Consider the following 24,090-nt stretch of genomic DNA (forward strand, 5'->3'; position numbering starts at 1 on the left):
AGAAACCATAAATGTCTCTTTTAAGATCAATAACAAAGTTGATTAAATGAATAGATGAGCAGTTGTGTGGCTGAATGAATAAACAAAAGGAAGGCCTCCCTGACAAGCCAGGCTAAGGCAGCCTCCTAATCAATCTTTCTCCCCTGATGTTGGTTTTCTCCTAAGCACATATCATTATCAGATGTTATAATACATAATATATTATCAGACTTTACAATAAGTATAATAATATTTATTCATTTGTTGATTCAGTGTCTGCCTTCTTCATTTGACTATAAACTCCATGAGGGCATATACCGTTTTTCACACTCCTAAAGTCTTCACCTAGAACAGGGTCTGGCAAATCATGGATGCTCAGTAAATATTTGTTGAATGAGAGAATAACTTAACTGAACAGGAAATGTTTTCACTTTGAGGGTAAACACTAAGCCTTTGAGAGCAATACTCTGGATCCTCTCCTCACTCAGTCTCCACTTCATGTTTCACACCACAAGTACCAGACTACTGTCCAGGCTTGTGATCACTTCTTTTTTAAATAATGCCCTACCAATCACTTTGAAACACTAGAGATCACTTATCATGACACTGGTGTTTGTCCTTGGCACCAGTTCCCCCTGAGAAAACACACACACACACACACACACACACATATATGTTATTTATAAATAAATATATATATATTTAGAAAATGGCTAGCTTTCAAAGAGTTTCTACCTAATCAAAAGTAGAAAATTCTACCTATATAACGGCTTTCCCTGCTTTTTTTTTACAGTGCCATAAACTTTTTATCCTCTTTCTTTGAAAAGACCTCTGAAGCCAAATCACATAAATGGAACTGTAAGATCTTCCCATTTCCTTTTCTAGAGAAAAAAAATACTGATATTTAGAAAAGTAAGGGGAGAGGACACTACAAGGTACTGGAAATGTGTTGTCTGAAAGCCACTTCCCCTGGAAAACTGTCTGCTTCCAATATTAGAGAGTCTCCCCTATTTGAACAATGGCACAATACTATTTATATCTTTTTTTCTTTTAATTTTTTTTAGTATAGTTGACACACAATATTACATTAGTTTCAGATGTACAACACAGTGGTTCAATTTCTCTATACATTACCCTTTGCTCACTACAGGTATAGCTCCCAACTGTTACCATACAGTATTAACACAATATCACCTAACTATGCAGGGCCTTTTATTCCTGTGACTTACTCATCCCATAACTGAAAGCCTGTATCTCCCACTCCCTTTCCCCAATTTTGCCATCTCCTTTTCCTCCTCCTCTCTGGCAGCCTTCAGTTTGTTCTCTATACTTACAGGTCTGATTCTCCTTGTTTATTCATTTGTTTTGTTTTTTAAAGTCCACATGTGAGTGAAATCAAATGGTAATACTGTTTATTTCTAATAATTTATTATCTTTTTAATTATAAAAAGACCATGACTATTACATCAATGGCAAAAGACAGGTCATATCCATCTTCTTAGACCAGTATATTCATTGTTTATACTAACTTATAAAATAGTGGACCATTTCTCTACTTGGACAGACTCACACATTAAGGGCTTGAAATTTCTCAAAACAAATCAGGCTATTGGGGCATCTGGGTGGCTCAGCTAGTTAAGCGTCTGACTCTTGATCTGGGCTTAGGTCATGATCTCATGTGTAGTAGAATTAAGCCCTCTGTGGGCTCTACACTCAATGGGGTGTCTGCTTGAAGATTCTTTCCCTCTGCCCCTCCCCTGACTCTCGTGCGTGCTGTCTCTCTCTCTCTCAAATAAATAGATAAATAAATCTTTAAAAGCCTGATACTAATGTCTCTTTTATATTCACTCACCCAGCTTCCCTATTAGATAAATGGGTGAAATAAAATAAGCTTAATTTTATAACACTGATCTCATTATAAGAATTCAAAGACAGAGAGAATTTAGTAACTAATTAATACTAATAATCATAAGTTACATGACTCAGGAATAAACATTCAAAGCCAAGAAAGAGACTTGTAATTCTTCATCAGGTGAAAACAATGCTTAGGAAATAACATATTTTTTAAAATAATTAACTCTAACTTAGTTCAAGATACTTCTATAAAACAATATATAATTAATATTTTCATAAAATATTAATATTTTATGAAATAAAATAAAAATTATATATAAATAGTATTATTCTGAATACTAAACTGATCTTTAAACTGAATGTACTAAAGGGTTCTTAAAGGTTTTTTTGAACATTTCTTTTATCATTCATCACTAGTCAAATCAACCATTCATTCCTAGAAACTTCTAGGCAACAAGGGAGGGACAAGAAGTGGTTTCAGAAAATAAACACTTCACTCTGAATATACAGGAATAAATATATCACATTTGCACTCTCCAAAATAAGTACACTTCTTTTGCTGTAAGTACTATTCCTAAAAATAATCATAATTATTAGACAAATACATTGATTTTAGGCATGCCCCACTGTATTGTGTTGAAGGCTGTGGAGGGGCAGAAGGTCTGTTGTAGAAAATATTTCTGACTATTGATGGAAAAATTTTGGAAGAATGAAATCCAATCTAAGTTGCAAAGGCAATGCGTAACTCAGAAGGTGATACAACAAAACTCTTAACATAGGGCAAGCCAAATGGTAACAGCGCTCTTAACAGTAAAGCCTGCAAGGTAGAAGGTCTAATCAGGCTTCTCAGACTTCCTGCAACCAAGTCAAGAAACAGTACATGGAGATTTCATGGTAGCTCCAGTTTATGCTCATTCAGCTTAAATATCATCTAAGTTGTTGTTGCCTAGAGCTGATACATGATGTTAGTTCTACAGCTACAACTCTAGAAATTAAGATTTTATTCTTTTTAAGATTTTATTTATTTATTCATGAGAGACACACAGAGAGAGGCAGAGACACAGGCAGAGGGAGAAGTAGGCTCCATGCAGGGAGCCTAATGCAGGACTCGATCCCACGACTCCAGGATTACACCTTGGGTCAAAGGCAGGCACTCAACCGCTAAGCCACTAAGGGATCCCGGACCTAAAAATTAAGATTTTAGCTATTGCTTACTGATGTCACTTTAAGATTTGCACACATCACAAATGCCTTTTTCATTTCATAGTCATACCTTACATGTTTAATCATTTGCAATTTAGAAAAGTGCTTTTATAAATATTACCACCTATCTTTTAAAGTAAATGTTTAAATTCTCTTTTTAAATAAGGCAACTGAGGCTTAAGTAATTTAAATGACATTCCTAAGGTCAGTCGATAAGAAAAACTTGGGACTCAAATTTAGATCATTTGACTCCAGGGCCAATAGACTTTCCACTACATCAACTTCCCAGATTTTTCCAGATCTTTATCTTACCCACTTATGTTTTAATTCTGTAATCACACAGATTACATTTTCCACATTTACTAAAAAAAAAAAAAAAAAAAAAAAAGACTGGTATAATTTTCAAGACTAAGATGGAATAGGCCCTACCTTCCATCTTTTACTTTTTAATATTTTATATTAAAAGTTATTTGACAATACATGAAACAAGCCAAATTAAACTCATTTTCCAGTTAGAAAAAATAACAAAAGTAGTCCAAATAAACTATAACTGACACCTCCTAAACCAAGCAGAACTTTTACTGTGCAATAGCTGTGGGGTAAAAATGCAAGGTTAAAAAGGGAGCTCTCCATTTGATTGATGCCACTTCTTAGGAAGTGAATTGATTTTAGCTTACCTCTAGTAAGAGGTGCCCTGACTTACAAACTATATCCTGACACACCATGTCTAGAAGCTTCTATACCAAATATAACTATATCTTACATCTTCACCAAGCGTTCTCTTCTTTGATAGTTTCATAGAACAAAATCAACTCTGGCTTTGAAAAAGAGCAACATTTTAGTAGTTGGACTGAGCTGCTACTTCTCATTGAGAATCTTACTGAAGAGCCTTAGCAAATGTCCAAGGATTTCCTTTCACTGACCTCTCAAGTGGGAAAAACAATATATTAAGTAAAACTGGCAGAAGAAGAGTCAGTTTTGGAGTCAAAAATCAGAATTTTTTGTAATTCCCATTCTGGACATTTTCATAGGTCTCCTAAGTACCTTTTCAATATCATTCATTTCGTGTTTTAATCAATACAGCAAGTATAAATTCTACTCCTACCTCCTTATAGGAAGACTAAGGTAAAAACAGAACATCAGATACAAAAGTATTTTGGAAACAGTGGAATCAAAAACAAAGTGTTTTCAACCGAGTGCTTCATATATAAAGAAAATATACCAAGAAAATATACCGCTCCCCTGGAGCTGAAAGCAAGCCATCTTATTTTTCAATGCCATTGTCTGTTTTTCATCTGGGGAACCACAACAAAAGTTATACTCTGTTGTTCGCAAATGACAACATGTACACCATTTATTTTTCATATTCTTCTGCCTATCTTCCCAATGTTTTTATTTTGTTGTATTTTTAATGCACTGAGCCCATGCGCCATGCTCCATGATGTCTCCTGGGATTACCAGTGAATAAAGAAAAACAGAGAGAGACAAAGTTTCATTAAATAATTACATTTACTATTGCAATAGCTGCCACAAGGGAAAAGGTACCTAGCACTAAGAGAAAATAGAAGAGACACGCAGGACCTAGTATAAGAGGACAAGGAATGTTCCCATTAGGAAACAATAAACATAAAATTCTTTTCTCCTCAATATTCACTTCCAAGTAAGATGCATGGTTTCTATTCATTAGTGTTCTTGAAATGCTCTTATCTTCCATCTTCCAATCCTAATTTGATGCTATTGAAATAGTTTTTATTTTTTTTAAATCTTCAATTCATGTTTTCCTTTCTCTCCAGATCTATTTTACCTATTTGGATAATATCCATTACCCTGGAGAACAGTATCTTGAAATGTACACTCTTTCCCCAAGAAAAATCAGTAAAGCATACAGCTTTTCAGAGAATCTAAGTTAATAGAGTATGATCCCAAAGCCACAAAAGAACAACAGCAATTTCAGCTACTTCTAGGAAACAGAGGAGCTATATCAATAGCAAAAATATTTTAAGGTAAACTTAAATGATATACAATTTTACAGTAAAAAATACCCATTTTAAAAATATGAATGTATTTTAAAAATATGAATGTATAGTATCAGTTGTAAAGCAATGAATCCATCTCTAAAGCAAGATAGTAAAGATAATTTATTTTATGAGTTAAAAAGCAGAACTAAATCACATTAATTGGGACATTTGGTCACTACTGGGGAATGACCATATGTGAATTCAACTAATAACATATTAATATTCCTGCCAGGGTAACTTGGTCAGAAGATATCCTTATACATCTACAGACAGAATCAAAGACAATAATATGGAGAGTTTCACATATCTAAATATCCAAACAGTATAAAGCCTGTACTTAAAGGTCTTTAAAGGTACCTGAATAGGAAATCTATTTTAAATATAGACCCTGATCCTCAAAAGAAAGCACATTTTATCTGACCTCCAAGCATATGCAAAGTATGTCTTAGGCAGTCCAAAGCTCCAAGTTACCTATTTCTTCCCATACACTCTTACTACAGGCAGCATGAAGAAAACAAAAAAAGAAGCACAGTTACTTTTTCTCCTAAGAATGCCACTCCTTTGTACCAAAAGCATATTGTCATTTTTGTATTGCAAAAGCTCAGAACAGTATTTAAATGTCCCATACCACACAGACAAAGCAAAGGGAGAGTGTGAGTATGTAGATAAATTGAAGGGTATTTTGGTACCCAAAACAAATCACTCCGTAAATAACTTCAAGAAGAAACAATTTAGGGGTGCCTGGGCAGCTGAGATGGTTAAGCATCAGACTCTTGATTTTGGCTCAGTTCATGAGCTGGAGCTCCATGTCAGGTTCTGCACTCAGCTCAGAGTCTGCTTGTCCCCCACCCTCTTACCCCTTCTTTCCCCCCATCCCCAGCTTGTGCTAGCTTGCACCTCTCTCAAATAAACAAATAAATCTTTTCAGAAAAAAAAAAAAAAAAAAAGCAGCAATTTACCTAAAATCCCAAGACCAAGGCGCCTGAGTGGCTCAGTCAGTCAAATGGCTGCCTTTGGCTCAGGTCATGATCCCAGAGTCCTGAGAGAGAGCCCTATTAGGGCTCCCTGTTCAGTGGGACCCTGCTTCTTCTGCCCCTCCCTACACCCACCCACTGATGGTCTCATGCATTCTCTCTCTCTCTCTCTCTCAAATAAATAATCTTTAAAATCCCAAGACCCTGGGATTAGGGTAGAAAGGACAGAGAAATAAAGGAACAAGAGGAATATAGTTAACGGCCCATGTGAATACACAGCACAGACTCACTAGATTTATCCCTCTGAATTCTCAGTTTGCTGGAAGATGCTCTTGAATTGTCCCTAGGTCTGATCTTTGTGCCAATGTTCAAATTATCTTATTAGGTTTTTCCTCAAATAGCTGTATTTATTTTTTTTTTTTTTTTTTTTTTTAAATAGCTGTATCTTAAATGAACTGAGAAATTATAGTAGTCTCTTCAGATCTTCAACTATTTTCTGTATTTTTCTAGAACATAAGTCATGTACAAGCAACATCTAATTATAAAAATATACACAAAACTTGCTACCATACATTTATGATAATATCTATCAGTCTGGGAGTACTAGTGATCATATGAAATTAATATACAAAATACAAGGGGAGTAGGTGCCAAAAAATTGCATGCTCAATTGCATACTGAAGATAATGTAAGCATAATGGGGGTGGATGACTCTTCTTCTCTTATTCTCTTTTTAATTATCTCTACCCTTCAACACAATGAAACAGGCACTAAATAAACATTTGCTGAATGAGTAAGTTTTCAAAAATCCTACAAATGAGGAAATAAATCAAAATGGCCATCAAAATGTTTTAGTTATCTATGTCTTGCCATTTGCCCTCTCTCTATGTTGTTTCTGGTACTGGCAAGAAATCCCAAATTCCACTCACCTGGCTATTCTCCGTATTACCTATTAAAATAAACCCTCTGCTAATCCTGTATTTTAGTAAGCAAAATTATCCAACAACTTCCATACATCTGAGATACAGTAACATTTGGTAACAATTACAACTTATATAAGACCTTAAAAAGTAATTTTTAACCAATGAACATTACCTTGTGCTCAATACTCTTTAAATGTAATTTAATTTTAAAAAAATCTAGAATGTTGTATCATCTAAAAATTAAAGTGGACAAAAATACTATTATTATTCAACCATGTTGAATGATGATGTCCATTATACACTAGTCATTGGGAAGGTTCACATAAAATAAAGTGATAGAAAATAATGCATGGGAATCCAGAAAGTATATTGCCAGTATTTCCAAACCTCCCCAAGAAAGAAAGAAAGAAAGAAAGAAGAAAGAAAGAAAGAAAGAAAGAAAGAAAGAAAGAAAGAAAGAAAGAAAAAAAGACCTACATTGAAAATGGCAACTATGTCATTTAGAGGTCTAGTCTATTTTTCTCCATCAGTTTCCTATTGAAATAATAGGCAACACGAACATTTTATAAACAAAGTAGCCAAATGGTTAATTTCTTAATTAGCTATGTATTAGCACCATATAACTTTGGCAGCTGCTATACATGAGAATTCTGACTTAATTTTCCATCATCAAATGTCACATGTCTTCTCTAACCTACTGTGTTGGGACATGATATTACAAAGATATATGAGGAACTGGTATATGCTGTAGGGGCTTATGTCTATCTAGGAAAATAAGATCTGTGGTAGGTAAGATAAAACACAAGGGCAGCAGAGACATAGAATGATACAACCAATGATACAACCATGACACATACCAATGGGTCTGGAGGCAATTAGAGAAGAGGTAAGAGCAAAGTACTTCCAAGAGTTAAGGCTTACAGGATGGGCAGGATCTAAACAGGCAAAAAGAAAGGCAAACAATAGACCTAAACAGGATTTAGAGAAAAGAAAGTGGCAGAGATAGGAGGTTAATGAACAAAATCACTGGCAGATGAAGTTAGAAACAATAATAAAAACTCTAGTGTGGGTCTTGACCTTTGGATTTTATTTTTGTTTTTTAATTGAGGTATAACTGACATATGACAACATTATATTAGTTTCACGTGTACAACATAATGATTCAATATTTGTATACACGGTAAAATGATCACCACAATAAATCTAACTACTATCCATCACCATAAAAAAGTACAAAAAAATTGTTTTTCTTTGAAAAGAAATTTTAGGACTTACTTTCTTGGCAATTTAAGTATTCACAACAATACTATTGACTATAGTCAACATGCTATACTACCCATGACTTATTTAATTAGGAGTTGCAAACCATTTTTATTCAAGACAGTCTTAGAAGTTGTAGCCACAACAATTAAGCAAGGAAAGAAATAAAGGGCTTCCAAAATGGAAAGGAAGAAGAAAAACTGTCACTATTTACAGATGACATGACATTACATATAGAAAACCCTAAAGACTCCACCAAAAAATTATTAAAATAATTTCAGTAAAGTTACAGGGCACAAGATTAATGTACAAAAATTTGTTTCCATCAGAAAAAGAAACTAATAATCCCATTTATAATTGCATCAAAAGAATAAAATACCTAAGAATATATTAAACCAAGGAAGTGAAAGACTTGTACCCTAAAAACTATAAGACAATGATGCAAGAAGTTGAAAAAGACACAAATGAAAAGATATTCTATACTCATGGATTGGAAGAATAATATTGTTAAAATGTTCACACTACTAAAGACACATACTAAAAGATTCCAAATAGCCAAAGCAATTTTGAGAAAGAAACAAAGCGGAAGGTATCATATGGCCTGATTTTGAACTATATTACAAAGCTATAGTAATCAAAACAGTATGGCATAAAAACAGACACACAAATCAACAGAACAGAACAGAAATCCCAGAAATAGCATGCATATATGGCCAATTAATTTGCAACAAAGGAGATAAGAATATACAATTTGGATTTTGTTTTGAGGTTTATATGCCCAATGCCCAGTAAGTCTGACTTACGGTAGGCACTCAACTCTAAGAACCCTCATTTCATGTGCACTTGACGTTTGCCTCTTACACCCACACCTTCACCCCAAAAGCTGTCCTGCTAATTGACACACATTTAAAATCTTACCAGTCAATCTTCTCATAGTGTTTAATCTTGCTGGCTCTCTCAAAACTTCCCTATTTTACTTTCTCTTCAACCTAATAGAAACTTTACTCTCAAGGTCTATAAACCCCCTCCTGGTAGCATTCTTAAGTGAAGGCAGCAGAAAATAAAGAGAGCAAATAAATATAAACTTAGAACTTTGAAGGTGTTAGAAGATAAACAGAATAAAACAAAAGACAGTTATGGGGAGGCCTATTTACATAGCATGGTCATAGGAAAACTACTCTCTGAGGACTGACATTTAAGGTAAGACATGAAGGAAGAAAAGGAGCCAACTTTGGCAAGAAGGGGATAAGGTGTTCCAGTCAGAGGAAACAGCATGTACAAAGGCTTGTAGGTGAGAAAGATCTTGGCCTCATCTAGGTACAGAGGATAGCCAGTGTGGTCAGTGGTCAGTGGACGGAATAGAAGGAAAGGTCAGACAGGTGGCAGGAGCCATATCACACAAGGCTTTGTGAACTGTGATGAGGAGTTTGAAATTTAGGTCAATTGTAACTGGACTTCACTGAAATGTTTTAAGCAGGAAGGTAATATGGTCAAATCTGTGTTATACTAGATGAATGTGACTGTGGTACACAGAGTGGCACTAGCGGGAAGCTAGGGGCAGAATAGGTGTGGGGCTATATAAAGGAAGTTTCTGACACTCTGTCTAGTACAGCACCTGGCACATGATAAATGCCCCAAAAATAAATGACAGAAGTAGTGAATGAGTGAGCCAATAACCTTTGAAGCTGGAAGTGGCAGTCACAAATCAGTCTCAGAATGATAGTCTGGCAAACATGTTTTAGACTATAGAGAATCTATGTCAGAATCTATGTCAGAAGAACATCAGTCACAGATGCTGAATATCTGGACTACTCAAAAACATTTCTACAGTTGACTATGCCTTCCGAAATTTAGAGGCAAGCTTTATAGACTTTCCATATTCCAAAATAGCATAGCAGAGCAGGAATTTTATTTATATGCAAAAAGGATTAAACCACTCTATGTAAGCTGTTCCTGGAGTTTAATAAGAGTCTTTGTTTGTTTATCTTGTGTCTGGCCAAGTGTGTGCTTGTGGGTGTGTGTGTGTGTGTGTGTGTGTGTGTAATATATGTGTTTTGAGATGCCGAAGACTGATGGTCAATCAAGAGAAACCCACACTGAAATTGTTAAGAGCTGGGAAGTGAGCCAGTTTGCAATCACTATAGGAACTGCTTGAGCTGAGTTCCTTGTTGCCACTCTGGTAATGAGCATTCCTCAAAGGATGCCACTTTGCATAGTTTAGTCCTCTCTGATGCAAAATATGTCACTTCTGAAATCAGGCTGAATTGTTTTAAAAAGGAGTGTCAATAAAATTAAGCTCAACCCATTCACTGATTACAAGAACAATAAAAATAAATGGTGGCCCTTATGCTGTAAAAAAGTCTACCAGAAATATATGGAAATACACTTTGTGAGATTTAGCTCTGAATCTGATCTTCACTGCATTTTTTTTCATCTGCTTTTCATGGATCATCTAAGAGGGGAAAGAGGGGCAAAAAATTCATCAATTCATAGTAGGAATTTTTTCCACAGAAGTAATGGAGAAAGATGTTTTCATGGAGCAAAGTGGAACTTTTCAAAAATATGTATTATTATAAAAAGCCAAATGGAGGGGATCCCTGGGTGGCTCAGCAGTTTAGTGCCTGCCTTTGGCCCAGGGTGTGATCCTGGAGTCCCGGGATCGAATCCCACGTCGGGCTCCCGGCATGGAGCCTGCTTCTCCCTCTTCCTGCGTCTCTGCCTCTCTCTCTCTCTCTCTCTCTCTCTCTCTCTCTCTCTCTGTGTCTATCATAAATAAATAAATCTTTAAAAAAAAAAAGCCAAATGGGACAGATTATTTAAATAAATTCACATTCTCTTGCTTTGGAAATATCTTCACAGAACAATGGAACTCTAGGCATAGTAATATCAATTTATTACTTTTAGTTCCTATGGAAACATGCATTCAACTTACAGAGGCCAACCAACATGGACACAAGTACAAAGCAAATACACTTAAGGAGAAATCATATAATTTATATCCCTATAAAAATGAGCTCTGTGATATCAGAAATAATTGCCAAGAAGGGCCCACCAGTCACTATGAAATGTTCTTGGAAGCTACTAGTCACTAGTACCATTAGGAAAACAAAAGCAAAAACATAATTCTACAAAAGAGTAGGCCAAACTCAAAGAAAGATAAAAAGAAAGACTGATTTACATATGAATACTGCCTTGTTCAATAAACTCAATATTTAAAAATGAATCTCCTAAATAAGGTCATATAAATGAGAGTGCATACAGCACTTGTTTACAAAGCTGTTAGTCATGCAGAACCTGTGACCTCAAGAGAGATAGATAATTAAGTAAAAATATAAATATGTTTAAATCAATCAGTAAATATTTGTTGGGACTCTATGCTAAGCACTATGCTAAGGTCTGTAAGGGAAAAATGAATCTTACTTCATTTGACAAGAATTTATTGTGCATTTCTGTTGTGCCATGTACTAAGACAATCATTAGGGAATATAAAATAGATAAGACACCACTTTAGTAAAACAGAAACTGTTCGTAATAAAATTTATGGGCAAGGCATGCTACTGGAATGGCATTATAAGATGAAAAAGGGGCCAAATGAGCAGTACAGACATGTGTGCTAACAGTTTTCAGAAAAAAAGAGATCATGTAGGCTTAGTTGATAAGAGAGGTTTTCACAAAGGAGATGAGAATTGACTTGAATTTGAATAATGGATGAAGGGATGTGAAACAGTGAATGTAAGTGACAAAGGTGATAGAACAGGAACTCATAAGCCTGATCTGGGCACTGAAAAAACCTAAGGAGGGGAGAGACAATGGGGAGGTAGGCTGGGGCCAGAAAGAGAAATGCCCCTTACTGGATAAGGCGTTTTACTTTGGAGTGATGCAAACTCTATGGAAGTAGAGACAGGTGGTGGATATACGACACTGTGACTGTTACAAGAATCTCACCTCAATAAATTATTTTAATGTCCATGATGATGACAATGATTATTACTATTGTTAATTGCAAAATATTGGAAATATCTAAACATCTAACCATGTATAGACTGGATGTTGGAAATCCATATGATAACACTGGAAAGCCCACTGGACTAAAAAAATACTCTCCTATAATATTATAGGAGAGTATTTAACAACATAGAAATAGGTTCATAGTGTATTGTGTAACAAGGCAAGTCCCAAAACAGTTTACCATATCATATCTATAATTAAGAGTGGAATGATACAGTCTGGGTGTTAGAATCATGAATGATTTAAGTTTTCCTTTTCCCTATTTTTCATTGCAAATATCTAAAAAAATATTTCTAAGATAATTTTTATTAGAAACGTGTTTTCATGTAAAGTACAGAATTTTATCAGCATAGACTCATTGAAGATACAGCATTTAACAAGATGATCAATAATCTTTTTCTAGATAGAGCCAGGCATAAAGCAGAAGAATTGCATACATCATGGGACTTTTAAGCAGCAACTTATAACATTTGCTGGAATTAAAGTGAGCTTCAGGTGACTAGCTTATTTTTCCATAGCACATGTAAATTTTTAATGATTTTCTTTCTTTTTTTTTAATCTTATGATTAAAATTTATTCTCTACTCTGCCTGAGAGTGACAACAAAAGACTAGCCTGTTTCTACAAAACGCCTGTCTAGTAACACTGACTTCCACGTAGTCCATGGTCTTTCTCCTTTTCTTTTAGCTTCCAATACTTGTTTTTCTTTGAAGATACTGCCACAGAGAGAGCTCTTCCTCTCAAAATATGAAATTCACCATCGTTGCTCACTCCCTCCTTTCCTCATTCTCAATGAGTCCCCTGAATATGGTTAACTTACGTCACTACAGTCATCAACTTCAGGTTATTTTCATTTCTTCTCCTTAGTATTACCAAGGTGGGGTAAAAATAAAGGCAATCAGGTGAAACTCTTACCCTTAGTTCAGATTTCCTCCATATTTCATGAAATCCATCAAACAAATGCCCAGATTATATTTCACAGTAAGATGAGCAAAAGCACACCTCTTCAAGCTGTTTCCCCTTTCCTTGTGCATTCATGGATGCCAAAATCAGAACCTACAGTTCGGGAGCTGCACACAGTTGCATCTTGTTTTGAGTTTTTGTTTGCAAACTGTCAGTAAGATCAGAATAAATTGCATGATATGCAGTCCAATATGTATATTCTTGAGCACATCTCAATGTATCCACCAAAAAATATTCATAGCTGCAGGTGTACAAAAAAAAAGGCAGAATTATGGCTTGATTTGCCTTGATAAGCATGGCAATTTTCTGTACACTTTTCATAAAGTGCTAATCAATTTCAGCTCAAAATAGATTGAAACACCCAACAGATTGCTGCCATAGTCCACAAATGTTTGTCATTCGTAGGCTGTGGCAATAATGTGAATTCTGAGGAACAAAACCGCAACTGAACTATACCTTGTAAAAATCCCTTCCATTTGCCTTAATAACCCCTGGAGTAATGCTAAGAATTATTTTGAAATCACATTAAGTCTGAGTTTTCCATTTCTTTCTTGTTACATCTAAGTATTGCTTGTCACATAGTAATATCTGTTGTAAGTATGGTTATAGATATATTATATTTAGAACTCAGTGTAATGATGATATTTAAGAATCAGATATCACTTCCATATTGTTTAATATTCTTCTAAAATATAATTACAGACATCACATTCAATTTGGAACTGAATCATCACAGACTTCTGCAATAAATTACTCTTTCTCTGTATCTTTATCTGTTAAATATAGAATAATTTTTTGAAAATGTTTTGTCAATATTCTAGTCCTTCCATTGAGGTTATTTCACAAACACTTAGAGGTGTTAATATTCATATTAATGCACCTTTCTGAGAAGCAGTGCTCCTGCCATATGAATCATTCATCTGCCTGGGATGTTTTGCCAAACACAAGTGCCAAAACTTTGCTGAGCACTATTATACTCCTACAAGGGAGCCTCTGCTCAAAACTGAGCATATACTTTCCCTTTCGTTAAGTGTGAGAAGCAAATGGTAATGACATTTAGATCTGGGTATGATATGCTCTCCATGTAAAGTAGGAAATTAAATGAGAATAGATAACATTTCAAATTTTCACACCTTCCTCTTTAAAACTACAAAAGCGATAGTTAAATTTGGGGAGTGGTGATAAAAGCTACATAGTTTGGCCTTAGAAAAATGAGTACTTGAAAGTTGTGACTTAAAGCAACTTCTGTGATCACAATCTGCCAAAAAATTTATCACCAAAATTAGTGGCAATAGTGTCACAGACCCATTCTCTGTGGTCAGAAAGCCTGAGTTCTTGGGTTGACTTGACCATTACACATGTGACCTTGAACAACTCACTATGTCTGTTTCCCCACCTATAAAAAGGGGATTATGAGTAACTCATGATAAGTGAAATAATGCATGCAAAATTCTGAAGATTAAATGAGGTAATACATACCAGGTTCTTAGCAAAGTAGGTTCCAGTCAATTCTTAATACACATTAGCTGTTCTTATCAGCAACAGCATCACCATCATCATCATCTGAAAGACCTGTTCTAGATGCATAGTTTGAGCATGATGATAAGTGCTCTTATCTGCTGTACATCAACTGTCTGCCAAAGTGCTTGTTTCTAAGTCTGGGTCCTCATGAGTCACACATATTAACCTACTTTCTAAAAGAGATGATAACATGTTTGGAAATCCGGTCAGTTCCACATGAAATGGTAAACCTCTTGGCCCAAATTACCATCTACTAATCTTGTTAAAATAAGGGTGAAAAGGGTACATAAAAAATGTGAAACACACTTAGAAAGTGTTCCTGACTCTCCTATACAAATGGAAAGCTATCATCTTTTCCTTATTCCTTCTAGGATAGATCTAGTATAACAGTCGCTGTAATTATTGATAAGCCATTCCCATAATGTCACTCTTTTCACTCATTAGTGTCGTCTCTGGAATTTAGCTAGACAGTCACCTGCATGGAGTCCTGAGATTTTTGAGAGCCACTGAGCCAAGTTTATGCATTCTGGCCTTGAAAAATTGAATTTGATGATGTTTCCCAAGAGGAAACTCATTTATTTACCCAATGAAAAAAACAAAACACACCATTCAAGAAAAACTTGCTAATGTACTTAAAATGTAACCACAAAAATACATTTCAAATCTTCTTAAATAATTACTAGAGTCAAAAGGAAAACAGCTAACTGCTCTGACTCAAAAGCCATTTAAAATCTCCACACCGGGATCCCTGGGTGGCACAGCAGTTTAGCGCCTGCCTTTGGCCCAGGGCGCGATCCTGGAGACCCAGGATCGAATCCCACGTCGGGCTCCCTGCATGGAGCCTGCTTCTCCCTCTGCCTATGTCTCTGCCTCTCTCTCTCTCTCTGTGTGACTATCATAAATAAATAAAATTAAAAAAAAAATCTCCACACCAAATATCTTTTTCTTTCTTCCCCTTTAAAATAGTTCTGTTTGGTTGTTGCTATGGAGCAAATCCATGCACTAAAACAGTCAAAACAGAAACATATTCAAGTGAATTCAGGTTATTAAAAAATATATATGTATTTTAGAAGTTGTTTTTCTGAGATCACACAGAGTGCTTTGCCAATTTCCCCTTGACACTCTATTAGATTTTATGTATTTGTGGTTTTCTACAAAATGCCAAAACATCAGCACAACTTCATGTGATAAATTATCACCTCGTTCACTTTTCCAAAGACAATTTAAATACAAGTTAGAGATGAAGGTTGCAAACATTGCTATACAACTAAACTTGATGTTGTTTTTACTCCTTTTCTCCTACAATTAGAGGCACTTCCTCAAGGGCAAGCTTTTGGAACTTTAGCTAGATATACTTAATAATTAAACCTTATTGTATATTTTACAGAGAGCAAGACATGATCAGTTATGTATAAAAATGCTTTGTATGTAATAAACATTCAACATGAGGTTGTGAATTCATTTGAGTAAATACTCTTCACATACAAAGGATGTTTTAAATTTTTGTTTTAAAAAGTGCCTGACCATATCATACAAGATGGCTGTTAGCCATTTTTTTATCAGCAATTTATACAAGAAGGGGGGCACCCATCCCAGAAATGGGCAAGAAAAACCACTGGATAGAGAAAGAAAATGGAGATTATGTTCATATTCAATAATTTCATATTTCTTATCTTTATAAAATATGTTTTTATTTTATAATGTATAAGTTGTATTACTATAGCAATAATAAATGCAAATAATACATTTATTAATACAGATCACATATATAGGAATATGTGATCTAATTTATTTTCACCAGTGGTATGGATGTTCAAAAGAGTTTGAAGACTACACAAAATGGAAAACTCTTCATTCACAGGTCAAATTCATGCAGTAACTTTATGTGATTAAGAGCTACTCTCTAACAATTTTATCAAATGTATCTGCCATAGTATGTTTTCATTGCTTGGTAGTCTATATAGTAAAAGCTGCATGTATCTTGAATAAACAGGTTGTTTTATAATCTGAAATATTTCAGCTTCCAGTTTTAGCTCATATTTTAGTTCTAGTTTCAGTTTTAGTTTAGTTTCATTTTGGTTTTAGTTCAATAAGAGGAAAACTAAAGACCAATGATGAAGATGTGTACATTGTCTTTATAGCTGTACAGATTTACCCTCAGAGATACAATGCACCTATCTTAGGCAAACTTCTGAACTTGCTTAAGCCTCAGTTTTACACCACATATGGTGAAAATAATACCTCATGGACAGATAAAACTGGCAGCTGGAGTAGGGGGCGGGGGAGTCCAGAAAAGCCTAGATAGGAGGAAATATTATCATTATTAAAGTCCAAGAATTGTACAGAAAACAGAAACCAAGTGTTTGCAATAATGTGGAGAAAAAACCTTGATACACTGCTGGTGGGAGACATAAAATGTTGCAGCGTCTCTGTGACAAAGTTTGGTGGTTCCTCAAAAGGTCAACCTAGAATCACCACACGACCCAGTAATTCCAGTCCTAGGTATACATCCAAAAGAATGGGAAAGAGGTATTCAAAGAGATACTGGCACACCCATGTTCTCAGCAGTATTATTCACAGGGTCTGCAGATGAATCTGTAAAAAACTTATGGTATATACATATCCTGGTATATTATTCAACCATAAAAAGGAATAAAGCTCAGATACATGCCACAACACAGAGGAGCCTTTAAAACATCGTGTAAAGTGAAACCAATCAGTCACAAAAGGACAAATATTGGATGATTCCACTTATATAAAACATCTAAAATATGCAAGTTCAGGGAGACAGAAAGATTAGAAGTTATCAAGGGTTAGAGGGAAGAGGGAATGGAGAGTTATTGTCTAATGGGTAGAGAGTTGCTGTTTGAGGTGGTGAAAAAGGGGACTAGACAGTGGTATTGACTGCACAACACCATGAATATACTTGATGCCACCAAATTGTATACTTAAAATGAATAAAGTGGTAAATTTATATTCTATATCACAATTTTTAATAAAAATTAAAAATTTTATTTAAACTTTTAATGAATAGAAATTTTTAATAAATAAAAATAAAATTATATTCTTTCATCCTCTCTAGTATAATTCTTTATACTCTACTCTCCTCCTCTTTACAGTAAAAATTCTTGAAACAGTTGTCTTGACTCCTAGCCTCTACTTCCTAGTAACTCAGTAACCACACTTCAACCTGCCCTGGGCTCCACAGCACTCCTGAAATGCCCTCCACCAACCACACCACACAGCACCTTGCTGCCAAATCCTTCCCTCATAGCCAAATGACTACCACCTGATTCCAAAAACAGCCTGATCCCTTGGTTTCTTGGAAGGACACTCTAGGTTTTCCTCTTCATTTCTGACCCACCCCTGCTCAGTTTTGCTGTTTGTTGTTTTGGGTTTTTTTGTTTGTTTGGGGTTTTTTGTTGTTGTTGGTTTGCCTAGGTTTGGTTGTGAGTTGTTTACCCTCCGTTAATGCTTCCATTCTTCTTATTTTGGACCTCTTTGGTCTCATTCCATGTACCCTCACTAGGCTTCTCCATCCCTTCCCAAGGTTTTAGTGAAGAGGGTTGTGTTTTCCCGAACACTCTCCTTCCTCTTCTGTCTTACCTTGGTGAACTCATCCACCTTTCGCCAATAGTCCAAGCAATAATGCCATCCTATTCCCTACCCACAAACACACATACACGCACAATATTCTTAAGTCTTCAGTCTAGCTTTAAAAAAAAAAGTTCCAAATCAATACACCTTTAATTGCATCTCTAAAATATCACAAATAAGTCTAAAAAATCATCCGACATCTTGCTGTTTCTATAGCTGGGCAACTTAGATCTTATTCATCAGCCTGCTTAACCATTCCTTTTTCAGAAACATAGATACCATCCAAAAATTTTCTGATATCCTTGTTTTTGCTGTGGCTTGCTGAATCAAAACAGCTGAGTTGATATAAGGTCAATGTCATTTCCTTCAAGAATTAACTTTCTGGGCTTGAGATACTGAACAAGCAACACCTGGCCTCATCTGAGCCCTGCAGATGTATTTTTCATCCAAGAAATTTCTGATTTCAACAAGAGAATCATTATCCTGAATAACAACGTTGATGGGGAAGTGAGCATACATGTCCTCATCTTGTAAGGGAAGCCCAGTGTAATGCCCCTGATCATGTTCTGTACATCACTACAGAAAGTGAAAACTGTAGCCAGTTCTCTCCTAGTTCCCCAGCATTTTTCAACTCAGAGCCTCTTCTTTTTTCCTTCCAAGGAGACTGAGCTCTACACTGTTGTGATTGAAGTCCCCTTGCAGGGTTCCTATGGAGTTCTTAACAGTAATGGTGCATTCCTTCAGAGTGATGCCAACATTTTCTGGAATGTCAACAGTCTGATTCCTGAGAATGGTTTTCATTCTCACAGTAAATGTGGCACAGAGCAAGTCTATCCATTTTTTTAATCGCTCTGGAACTCACTCACTCCTTTCTATACCCACAACCAATGTCAGTTATTGTATCCCGAAAAGACTGCTACCTTATTAAGTGATGGTCCTGCTTCTCATTCCATTTCATTCTCTTCTCTCAGTGAATCCAGAATCAAATTTCTGAAGCACACATCTCTCTGTACTATTCTCCTCTATAAAAATCTTGCACGGTTCTTCACTGCCAGAATCATGCTACAAGGTGGCATATATCTTCATAATGTAGCTTCACCTTATCTATGACATGTCTTCTCTGCCCCTACCCCAAACTCAATGTTCCAAGCACAGTAAACTACTCTCAGTTACTAAGCCATGTTTTCTGAGCCATACAGGCACACCACCAAACCCGGACTTAGGACAGTGAAAGAGAAACCATACACTCCAGGACAACAGACATAAAAGACTATCCCAACAAAACTGGAGAAGAAGCTCTCTCCACCTATAGGCCTCTGCATTTATTGTTCTCTCCTCCAACTGTTCCGCCTAATTAACTTATATCTTCTGTGAAACAAAGCTACTGGTTCTTCCACAAACTGTTCCTTCAAGTCCCTTAAACAGAAACCCCAAACTCCTAAAACCCCACATTTTTCCATCATACTCTTAATTTATCCCTTTCATAATCTTGATAGTACTTTACTGCAATTTTCTGTTTGTTACTCTTCTCCCACTCCACTCCAATTGACTTTAGATTCTTTGAGGACAAGGCTTAATTTATTCATCATTATGTATTTGAACCCAGCTCAGGCTCTAAGACAATAGTATGCCATCAATAAATATCCAGAATAAATCAATGTTTCTGGATTATGAATTAATAATCACTAAAAAGCAAAGGAGCTGTTAAATACATATTTGAACATGGTGGTTTCAACACTTTAGTTTTTAGTCTACAAATAATAATTTATAATGCCCAATGTTTTCCACCAATAATAAATAAAATGGGCAATTTGTGGACAAGTGACTTGCCTTTGAGCCTTAACTAGATTTCTTTATACATCTGTATTTGATCAGTCATCATGTTAAAGGTCCAAGACCAATTCTAGGTATCTGTTCTGAAGAAATAATTATGGCTAAAAATAAATAAGCTCCAGTTTAGAAATTATACTTTCTCTCCAGTTTCTCTCTTTTTATGGTGGTAAATAACACATAATATAAAATTTACTATCTTAACCATTTTTAGCTGTATAGTTTAGAAAGGATAAGTATATTCATTATTATGCAACCAACCTCCAGAACTTTTTTATCTCGTAAAACTGACACTCTCTACCCATTAAACAACTCCTCATTTCTCCTTCTCCTTAGCTCCTGGCACCCACCATTCTGTTTCAATGAATTTGACAACTCTAGATACCTCATGTTAGTATACATTTGTCATTTTGTGACTGGTTTATTTAAACTTATCAGTCCTCATGGTTCATCCACATTGTAGCATGTGTCAGAATTTCCTTCCTTTTCAAGGCTGAATAATATTTCATTTTATGTAAATACCATGTCTTAGTTATCCATCTATCCACAGATAGGACACTTGCATTGCCCACATCCCTTAGCCACTGTGAATAATAATATTCTGAACACAGTCACCCATTTCTTTTCGTAACAGAAAATAAATAAATGAGATTATAAGCAGTAAAAATAAAGAAGTAAAAGTTTACAAAAAAAGTATTTTTTCCATGTGTATATTTACTGCTTTTTTCTATAGATATTATTTTTAGATGAAATTTTCTTTGTGACTCACACTTTCACTAACAGACATATGTTTAACACAATCCAAACATCATGTCTGTTCTAAAAATGAATATTCATTCACTTTAATGACAAAGTAGCTCTTTTTAGCTACATTTAGAAGGAACTTACTTTGGGAAAAAAACTTGTCTTCTGATTTCTGGGTATATTTGATTGACATATCATAAAATACTTTATTTCATGCATGAATATGTAAATGACTTACCAGCCCTTTGGGGCTACATCTGAGATTTGCCACCTAAATTTGCACAGTCCAGAGACCCCAAGACTGGGAACAAACATAAGCAAAAATGAATAAATTGAGAGCACAATTCACAATTAAGAAACTTCTGCAATCTGTCTTTACTCACTGCTCTCAGATGCATCATTGTCAGTATCTGACCCCGTTAGGTGGCTGATAAGAGGACTGTGAAGGCCAGCAGATTTTATTTTTAACCTCTCCATATGGCTGACCTTCTAGTTTCAATGTGAGCATCATCTGCAGAGATGATCATCAAATGGCAACTCCTACCCTAAAATGTTTTGGGTAATTTTGTCAACTCAAAAATGATGCTCAGTTAAAGAACAATATGTACAGTATGATCTTCTTTTTACTTGAAAGTTTGTACATAAATACATTTTAAAAGATCTTGCAGGGGTACAGACAAAAATGTCACATGTAATTGACTGATATTAGGACTAAAAGAATTTTTTTCAAAATGTACGCAATGTTCTGCTTGTACAATGAATAAAAGTTCAAAAGTAACTTTTGCTACTATAACTTTCAGTAAGCTAACTTCTTTTTTAATGTGAAACATGTATGACAAATAATATTTCAAATATGTAAAACATGAAACATGGAAAGGAAGTAGACTTTCTAAAAACATATACATCAATGTATTAATAGCTCAAGTCTAATGTTAGCAAGATGAGTGATAACACGTTATTACATATTTCAAAATTAAAAGAGGCACAAATTATTTTACCTGCCATTTTATAGTCCAAAATGTTATATTCTCATGAATCTTAAAGATAAAGACACCGAAGGTGATTCTCCATAAATGACCATCCTGCATATAAGAATAACATAGTATTATTTATCCATCTATTTTCTCGACAATATTCAATAGGTGCTATAATGTTCCAGAGACAGATTCAAAGATATATCTAACACAAAAAAGAAAGCAGTCTTAGCACCTCGAGGACTTCAGTCAGGTGATAAGGATAGATGCTAGCTTATCACCAGATCATGTGAGAGGTTCGCTCAGAGTAGAAGAGAAAGAGAGTGGAGGTGCAGAAGGAATCAAGCACAGAATTCTTCCCTGAAACATCAAAAAGAGGCACTCCACAAAGAAGATGGGTACGTTAAGCCTTGAGGAGTAAAACTTGACCTGAGGTAGAGTCCAGGTTTGCACAGGTGAAGTGACAAGTCTCTACGCAGTGGGAACAGGCAGGGCAAAAGCAGAGAGATCAGTGAAAACTGCATAAAATATGTTTCTTTGTCGGCTCTAGTCCTCAGTCTCGAGAAAACAAAATGTACAGTTGTATTTATCCCTGAGATGAACTTTCAGTGGACACTATTATTCAACAAGGCATGATAGTGTAATTCTTTTAACATTTACTATTTCCTGCTCCTCCAGAGGACTCCTTATATTTGGGACTAAGCTGACGCTTCATGTTCCTTTATAAATTCCCATGCACTCAGAATTTAAGAACACCATATACCAATATGGCACAAAAGGGTGCCTTTTGGTATTTATCAAAGGCAGCCTGGAGAAATGATTATGACTAAAAAAATGCCCCATTTCCTGACAAAACCTGAATAAGAACAGCATTCACAGCAGGGTTAAGGGGGAATGCCCCCTTCCTAAGGACTTTAATTTAAATCAAAATATACTTTTTTTCTGATACAATGATTGGAACAAATTTATAGAATACCTAAGCTATGAGAAAATACTCTGCTGTCCATACAAAACCTCTTGAGGCAATAGCACGGTGCAGCTGGCAGGAACTTGAGGGAGGAATGAGGGCAAGGAGAGGAAGGCACTTGCTCCCCACTCTGACACATTCTTGAACAAGGAAGGCTCATAGTAAGGTCCAGCCGCTGCATACACTGTTATTCATTAATATTCGAGAAATCAATGGAATTTTAGGGTGTACCTGGTATGTTCAACAGTTCAACGTGCATTCTGTGCCCTGGCATTCTTGTAATGTTTAGCGGTAGCTGCCAAAATTAAAGAGGTATGAAACCAGAACATAAAGGATTCTTGTTATGTCTAAATGTAGATATATCCAGATCCAGGTAAAACAGGAAAGGCTTTTAGATAAAAGTTGACAATCACCACTTCTTACTCTCTCTTATTCCCTCTCTCCCAACCAAAAGAAACAAAATCATAGTTCCGGTAAATTGATGGCAATGTGTTTTATGATATAAGAATCTCAGGGAAGAACCTGTCAATGTGTTTAAATGAACAAGTTTATTTTCAAAAATCGTATTTGGGAGAGAGTTCCTGGAAGCATACTAAACCATACAATGATAAAACTTACTCTGTGCCTAGCACCATCTGCTGACGCCCTTCCAGCCAATTCTCTTAATATAATAAACCATACAAGCCAAGAAATGTAATGCAGTCAGCAGAATGTAACCACACCCACTGTACATGTATATTCAATGAGATAGTCTTTAACAGATTCCATAGCTATTTTGCAACAGAACAAAAGATGGACTGAGCAGCTACATTTGTTAGTTTTCCTCTGTCAGCTACATTTATCACAGTATTAATCATCCAGATTTGTATGTGATGGTAAAGAAAAAACATGAATTGTAGTTGTTCTCCCTTCCCTGATGGTAGGTGCTGTCATTTTAACCGGAATGATTGACATTCGACATCGAGCAGTTTTCTGGAAAGGAACTTGTGCACCTCTCAATGGCACATCTGGTAGCTGCAGATGGTGAGGATTAGCATAATTTTCCCAGCAATGATGTGCCAAAAGCATAACACAAATTAAGACTTATGCCTGATGTCAATTGTTTGTTTCTTGCCAATGTTAATATAAAATCTTTTAGGGATGGTTTTAATGCTTACTCTGAGCTCAAACTCCAGGAAAAACCCCAGAAAGCAATCACTACTGTCCCAGGGGTGGACATGAATACTTTTAACACAGCCTAATGCCACTATTGCTTTTCCTTTCTCTTGCACAAAGA

At 35.5% G+C, this 24,090-nt stretch overlaps 1 protein-coding gene and 1 long non-coding RNA gene across 3 annotated transcripts in view; both read right to left on the reverse strand.

Moving 5' to 3' along the window:
* The window catches only part of PRKD1 (protein kinase D1), a 322,398-nt gene that overhangs the window by 255,233 nt on the left and 43,075 nt on the right, over positions 1–24,090 (reverse strand). The gene's annotated exons all lie outside the window — the stretch shown is intronic.
* On the reverse strand, positions 12,363–21,956 carry LOC111096977. Its single transcript, XR_005363095.1, has 5 exons — positions 21,872–21,956; positions 21,112–21,174; positions 16,944–16,999; positions 14,661–14,875; positions 12,363–13,422 (listed from the first exon to the last, which is right to left on the reverse strand). It is a non-coding gene; the product is annotated as an uncharacterized LOC111096977 (long non-coding RNA).

The sequence above is a fragment of the Canis lupus genome, chromosome 8, assembly GCF_011100685.1.
Source record: "Canis lupus familiaris isolate Mischka breed German Shepherd chromosome 8, alternate assembly UU_Cfam_GSD_1.0, whole genome shotgun sequence".
NCBI lineage: Eukaryota > Metazoa > Chordata > Mammalia > Carnivora > Canidae > Canis > Canis lupus.